Source organism: Vombatus ursinus, unplaced genomic scaffold, assembly GCF_900497805.2.
Source record: "Vombatus ursinus unplaced genomic scaffold, bare-nosed wombat genome assembly UNPS02014786.1, whole genome shotgun sequence".
In the NCBI taxonomy this organism is placed as follows: domain Eukaryota; kingdom Metazoa; phylum Chordata; class Mammalia; order Diprotodontia; family Vombatidae; genus Vombatus; species Vombatus ursinus.
The window spans coordinates 51,167,529-51,175,709 of record NW_020954564.1 but is presented as its reverse complement, the minus strand read 5'-3'; the positions used below and the strand labels follow the sequence as shown (position 1 = coordinate 51,175,709).

Genomic DNA, 8,181 nt, shown 5'->3' with positions numbered 1-8,181 from the left:
ACACACTACAAGATCTTCTCACACACCCAGGATCACACAGGATCACACACGCCCAGACACAATGAAGGTTCTTGGGTTCTTCATAGAAAAAGACACACTGCGGGCTCCTGGGTTCTTTACAGCAACAAGGACAAAGTCACACACTACAAGATCTTCTCACACACGCAGGATCACACAGGATCACACACGCCCAGACACAATGAGGGTTCTTCATAAACAGAGACAGACATACTCCAGGTTCTTCATTTGTTGTACATGCACACAATGGGTTCTTCATATACACACACAGGCATAGTGTGGATTCTCTGCACACACAAAGACACACTGGAGGTTCTTCGCTCTACCACAGACATACGAGCACTTCACTCAGACATGCTGAAAATTCTTCACCTCAGATATACTGTGAATTCACACACACACACACACACACACGTGTTCTTTACACACAGTCACACAATGGGCTGTCCACGCTGGGTATGCTCTTTACACCCTTACACAGATACACTAGAGTTTCTTTACTTAAGACACATACACAATGAATTCTTCACTCACATAAAACAGATACTTCAAGTTCTTCAGACAGACACCCCTGAAGGGTTCTATACATAGACAGACCCACAATGGCTGGCTTTAGGAGACAGGCTCTTCCCACATTCACACACACAAGGTGGGTTCTTCAGAACACAGGCACACAACAGATTCTTCACAACATACATTCACTGCAAGTTCTTCACACACAAATACACTTTGAGTTCTTCACAGACACAAAAACAGGCATAGACAGTCACTGGGGCTTTCCACCTCATACATTGTGAGGTTTCCCCATATACACACACACACACACACACACACACACACACATCCTCCGCAGGTTCTTCACAAACAGATGCACACAGCTTTAGAACACAAAGACATATTACAGGTTCTTCACACACAGAGGTACACAATGCACTGTGTATTCTTCATAACAAACACACATACTGACACAGACACACACCCAGACATACTATGGATTCTTCACACACACACACACACACACACACGCACACACTGTAGGGGTTCTTCACAAACTGGGAGTTCTTCTACACACACAGTTCTTCACTTGTGGATAAGACACTTTGTGGGTGTTTCATACATACACATACATTACAAGTCTCACATACAAAGACATTCAGCCACTGCAAGTTCTTTACACACACACACACACACACACACACACACTAAGGGCAGGCTCTTCACAAAGACAGAGGAGACACACTGCAGGTGCTTCACACACCCCGTAGATTCTTCACACAGACACAGTTTTCTTCACTTACACACTACCACAGGCTGTCTCTCAACTACACAGATGGGCACACACACACAACTGTGAATTCCTCACTCACATAAAATAGATACTCTGATCTCTTCAAAGAGACACATCCAAAGGGTTCTTCACATATAGAAAGACACACAAAGCCTGCTTTAGAAGACAAATTCTTTACACATTCACACATACAAGGTGGATTCTTCAGAAATAGACACACTGTAGATTTTTCACAACACATTCACTGCAAGTTCTTCATGCAGACACCCAAACAGGCACAGCTATGATCACACTGTGGGGCTTTTGACACAGATGCATTGTGAAGTTTCTCCATATATACAGACACACACATGAGATTCTTTGCACACACACTTCTCTCTCTCTTTCTGCAGTTTCTTCACAAACAGATGCACACAGCTTCAGAACACAAAGACCTATTACGGGTTCTTCACACACCAGGGCACAAAATGTACTGTGTTTTTCATACAAACATACATACTGACACAGACACACAGACATTCTATGGATTCTTCACAAACTGGGAGTTCTTCAAATATACACACACACATAGTTCATCACTCACAGATAAGGCACTTTGTTGGGTGTTTTGTACAGACGCACATTGGTGCGTCTCACAGACACAGCCACTGCAAGTTCTATACATACACACACACACACACACACACACACACACACACACGGCACATGATGGGCAGACTCTTTCCACGGAGAAGACACACCGCTGGTGCTTCACACAACCCGCGGGTTCTTTGCACAGAACTCAGGCTTAGGCACAACCACAAGGTGTCTCTCGACAGCACGCACTCACAAGCACTGAAGCGCACACACACGTGCACACACACATACACACACACATACATACATACACAAATACGCACGCACGCACAGAAGGGAACCCCCCCCCCGCAGTCCCCCAGTGGCTTCGCAGAGGATAAGCCCGCCCCTTGCCCCGCCCCTGACAGGGGTGGTACTAGCCTGCTTACAAGCCCGGCCCCCGGCCCCTCCCAGATCCGCCCAGCTCGGGTTCGGCAGCTGGGAACGGGCCTGGTCACTAAATACCTGGAACTGAGTCCCGAGCCTGGCCTGACCTCCGCTAAGCAGCTGGTTCAGGGCCAAACAATCAATGATGGCGTTGATACTGCGCACGCATCTTCAGGCCCGGCTGTGAAGTGCGCCTGCGCCCAGGCCTCAGAACTACAACTCCCAGAATGACTCGGAGCCAAGAGCTCTCGTGACTGGTCACCCAAAAGTGCAGCGCGTTCGCAAGCAGCGTCAAGTTTGATTCCTCCCCAGCACGGGGAAGACTAACCCTATGTCTCTGCCTGCAGCATGGCTGTGACAAGAGCTAAGCTGTCAGTAGAAAAAGGACGGAGACTCTAGCTATCCTACACTGTCGCTCAACCACTCCCCCCCAGCCCCTTCCCCTGAGGCTAACGACCGCTCAATTTGACTTCCGTCCATTCAGGCGCGGGTCAAATACCTCCTGTTCCTGGAAACCCCAGAATTGCCCTTGTGACGCTCACCGAATCACCAGTACAAAGCTTACTCCGGTGTACGCCGGTCCTCCCTACGGAAAACAAACTCCTTGAGGGCAGAACTGGTTTCTTTGTATGCTTTGCACGCTGCATAAGCGCTTAATAAATATTTGCGGAATTGAATTGAATGATTCATTTGGACTTTCAAAATACTCGACGAGGTTTCCGTGTCAGAGTTTAGTTTTTTAAAAGACTGGGGGTCACTAATTCGGAAGGGGGGCATAGAATACGCTAGGGTGGAGAGGAAACTGATTTAAAGACTGGGGGGGAAAAGTCAAAATACTGAGACCACTTTGAATGGAAAAGTGTTCATGCTGCGGTACCCAGGGCTAGGATTTGACATTTAACATTGTTATAAATGACCGGAAAGTGGGAAGTGGAGAACATCATAAAATATTCAAGCCTGCAGCAGTCACTGAGCTCTTCTAGGCACCGAGATGCCAACTCCACGGGGATAAGCTGCAGGAGAATCTTTGGACATTGTGAGCAGATAAAGAGGTGGCAGATGAGTTTCATTGTGGGTAAATACAAGATAATTCAACCAGAGGAAAATAATTACAACCTACCGATAGGACGATGCGTACCTTGCTCTGACATGAACCAGGGAAAGAACCAAACTATTTGTAAATTGCTCTCTGAAGTCCTGCACCCAATGGTTACCACAAATCCGTGGGCATTTTGGGGCCAAAAAAAAATGGAAGCAAAATAGAAAACATTTCTCTACCTTTGCAAAAATCCATGGTTCATACGCACCCAGACAACCAAGTGCAGTTCTGATCAACATATCACTCACATGTCAGAGCTGGAGCAGTCTCAGAAAATGGGAACTTAACAGTGATCAAGAGGATGAGGATGCAGTTGTATAAATTGATAATCAAATGATTAGAACCCTTCACTTGGAACTACACAGGGCAGAGAAGGGGTCATACTAACATCTACAAAATCATGAAGGGTATATATACGTTGAATATGAACTTGTTCACCAAGGCTTAGTGAACTAGTTAGCTGATACAGACTCTACCAGGCCTGAAGTCAGGAAGACCTACTTTGAAATCTGGCTTTGGATGCTTACTAGCTGTGTGACTTTGGGAAAGTTACTTAACTTCTGTTTGCCTCAGCTCCTTCATCTGTAAAAGGGGGATAATAAAAGTGCCTGGCACATAGTAAGCATTAAATAAATGTAAGCTATTATTATCAGTTATTATAACTTTGAAGATGGAGAGAAGTAATTTTTGGACAAAAAGCACTAATTTATGTAGCACCTATTGCCCTTAGAGAATGAAAATATCTGTATGCTCAAGAACAGATAAATATATGGCTGACAGATCCATAGTAGGTGATTTTTAAAAACTAGAAAATTAGAGCCCTAACCTTTTGAATTTGACAGTAAGGATATATCCTGTGCTGCCCCTACATCAGATCTTACCCCATATTCCCATTCTCACATTCTTATTTTTAAAGCCACCTCTCAACAGATCCCTTGACGTTGTGAGGGGAAAAAAAAATCTACCTTTAATAACTTCAATCTTTAGATTTACTAAAACCTGATATAATTCTGGTAGAAGAAACACAGTGTATGAATATCCCTCTGTCTACATATAGGTGGTTATTCCCCTGATATGAATACAATTATTTCATGTTTTAAAATGACCTTCACTTATTGTTCTACTGTTTAAGTGGAGTTTGGATTATAACTGAAAAGAGGCCAAAATATTTAACAGTGTTCTTAGAGAAACTATCAGCACCATAGCCAGGGAGGGCAGCACAGCAGATAGCAACTAGTCGGGTCATCACTAAGGCATAGAAGAACAACTAAACTACCACAGCAGGGCTGCACTGCATCACCATGCAGACCATGCCCCAGTTGACATTACAGAGGACATTTAAGGCAGAGGAAAGACTGGTTTTGGTTGCAATTATCAAAACGAGTAGATTTGGTGCCTTTAAGCATTTTGGACTATTTGCAGAAAAAGATTCAAAGCAGACAAACCTTGATGATAATATTTAGAGAGCCCTTTAAGGTTTGCAAAGTGCTTTATGTATGTCATCTCATTTGACCCTCACAACATGTTTGTAAGGTAGGTACTATTACTATTCCCACTTTACAGATAGGAAAACTGAGGCTGAAAAAGGTTAAGTGACTTGCTCAGGGTAATACAGCTAGTAAGCATCTGAGGAAGGATTATGACCTCAGGTCTTCCTGCTCTCAAAGGTCAGAACTATATCTACTATGCCACATGTTACATTCCCCATGTAGATGTTTTCTTCTGTCTATTCCTTAGTACACTAACAAAAAAAAAGGCATTAGGGGGTGTTTGTGTATATGCATATCCCTTCCGCTATATACCTTGTATCTGTTAATTAGTAGCAGAGCCAGGACTAGAACCCAAAGTTCCTAAGCCATAGATAATACACTGCTCTTTAAAAAAAAAAAAAAAAAAAGGGAGAGAATAAGAGAGACAGAGCCAGAGATCCCTACCTTCATCAGCCCCACAAGGCTATTCATCTGATTAACAAAAAAAGATACGTTTTAAAATACTAACAAAATCAATTTTAAAAAGCTAATTTCATCACAAAGAAGAAAGCCAAATTTCACACACACACACACACACACACACACACACACACACACACACACACACACTGAATCCACAGTGGGTAGAGAGGAAATAAAGAGAATAAGAAAAAAAACTATTATACAAAATTTGTGACAGCAAGATGAGAATTTAAAGGAAATTGATGAGTATCTACAAAAATATAAAATACCCAAGTTAATCATAAAGAAAACAGAGATCTTCACCTAATCTCAGGAAGAGAAATCAAACTACCAAAGGAAAAAAAAATAGTTCAGATGGACTTGTAAGTGAATTCTATCAAATGTTTTAAAAACTATTAATACTTACACTAAATTAATTGTTTTCAGTAGAAAAAATGGATTCTACCAAACTCCTTTTATGAGACAAATAAGACGCGATATCCAAACTAAAAAGGGATAAAACAGAGAAAGAATTGTAGAGTAAGCTCACTAATTAACGTAAAATTTAAATTTTTCACAAGAAGAATACAGTAAGATTAAAAAAACCTCATAATCAAAATTAATTTATACCAGGCATGTAAAGATGGTTCAATATTAAGAAAACAATTAATATACTCAAATGGATCGGTGGCCTCATTGATACAGGAGTTCCCTTAAATGATAAGTACAATCCATACATGACTGCCCATTCTATGCAACTCTTGTCCATATTCTCCCAAAAGTTTGCCATTGGTCATTGGACAAGGATTTCACATTTAGAATACCAGTAGCCAAACTGGAAATTTGTTGATAGTCTGAAAGAACACCATCTGTCCCTTTCCCACTACTTTGCTACTATCACTGCAAGAAAAAAAGGGAACTGCACAAAACAGAAGGTCATTTGAAATTTTTGTTTCATGGATTGCCAAGGCCAAAAATAATTTCATCACAAGGTGTCCAACCTACGAGTAATGGGCCTCTCATAAATAGTTAGGTTGATCCATGAAAAATAGACTCAGTCTATTACTGGGGCTATACTCAGAACCTTTCCAGCATGGTAGAACTTGCCAGACATTGCCCTCCACTGGCATAGCTTTCAGGAATCCAGGGTTGACTGCACTCCACATTTCATGTCATAGTAAGACGTCAGAGTAGGACTTTGTGGATGTAGCATAGATAATTATATAAAATTATATAAATAACAAAACAACTAATTACATGATTATATCAAGAGATAAAGATAAAATCTATGACAACATAGAATACTTATTTATCAATTACGTTAAAAACCACAGACAGCATGGACATGGAAGGGCCCTTCGAAGTATTACATATGTATGTATATGCTGCATACACACATATGTATGTCTATACTCATATATAATTATATAAAACTGTATAAATAATAAAATAATTTAAAAGGTTAATAGATTCTATGGTAAAGCAAGCATGCCCCTTTCTCCATTGTTACTTACAGATCCATTTGAGTACCTGTGCTAATTTTTTTTTCCTAATTTTGAACCATTTTTATAGGCCTGGTATAAAATCAATACAGTTATCCCTTTCACATCATGTGGGTGAGTGGCCGGTGCCCCCACAATCTGGAAAATCTGTGTAAAATTTTTTTGGCCTTTCTTTCATACCAGAGAAGAAGTCTGAGTTTTTTCTTTTTCTTTTAGGGGGTGTTTACAATACCTTATTGTAAAATTTGGGTATATTTATGGTATTAAAAGAGAAAATATGTTGATATTCTATAATGTTTATATTACATTATACATATATTTTACACATTTCTGAGTTTCTAAACTTTTCTGTGTCATCTGCTGGCCTTCATGTGGCTTCTGCAAAACTCCCCAAAAATTCCCATTTAATTTCTTATGCCGACCCATGATATATCAAAATCGCGATGAGGAAAGTCGTAATGTGGAAGGGATAGCTATAATTATAACTTTAAAAATTGATTACTGTAGTCTTTTTGCTAAAATTGATTTCTACATTTTGCATTAATTAGTAAGAATGCTCTGATATCCATTATTACTGACACAGAGGTAGCAAGGTGGCATGGAAAAGGCAATGGACTTAGAATGAGAGAACTGGAGTTTAAATTCTGGCTCTGCATCTATGTACTCATGTGCAAGTCAGTTAACCTCTCTGGACCTCAGTTTCCCCACTTATAAAATTAAGGAATTTGACCAGATGACCTCTAACTTCTCTTCTATCTTTATAGCTATGATTCCAGATAGCAACAAGACAGGAGAGAGAAATTAAAGGAAAAAATATTAAAGCGGATGCTTACTACTTATTACACATAGTGTCCAGGACCAGAAGGATAGCAGTAATCTCATACTCTGTCTTGGTCAGACAATACCTGGAGTATTGTGTTCATATAAAAGTAAGTACAAAAGTGGGATAGAAAAATGAAATGACAATTAAATTGATAAATTGATAAATAAACCAGGAACTGTTTTTTCAAAAGAACAAAATTAGCAAACTGAATTTTTAAAGGAAAAATGTGAAGCAAAATTATAAGCAAAAAAGGAGTTATAATAAAAGATATTAATAATATTATTAAGGTACACTTCACATACTTAAATCCTAATAAAGCATAAAATTTAAAGGAATAATTAATTATAAAAATATAAATGACCAAAACTTACAAGTGAAAAATTAATCATTTAAATAGACCAATCTCAGAGGAAACAATAAGTTATCACAAAATTATCCCACAGAAATATACTTGGCCCAGACAGATTCACAATTGAATTTATAGACTCATAGGATCAAAGATTTGGAGCTTGAAAGGA

The 8,181-nt window shown here is 39.8% G+C and overlaps 1 pseudogene; it reads right to left on the bottom strand.

The window, feature by feature from the left end:
• LOC114047270 overlaps nucleotides 1-8,181 on the bottom strand; it is a 71,802-nt pseudogene that overhangs the window by 30,315 nt on the left and 33,306 nt on the right.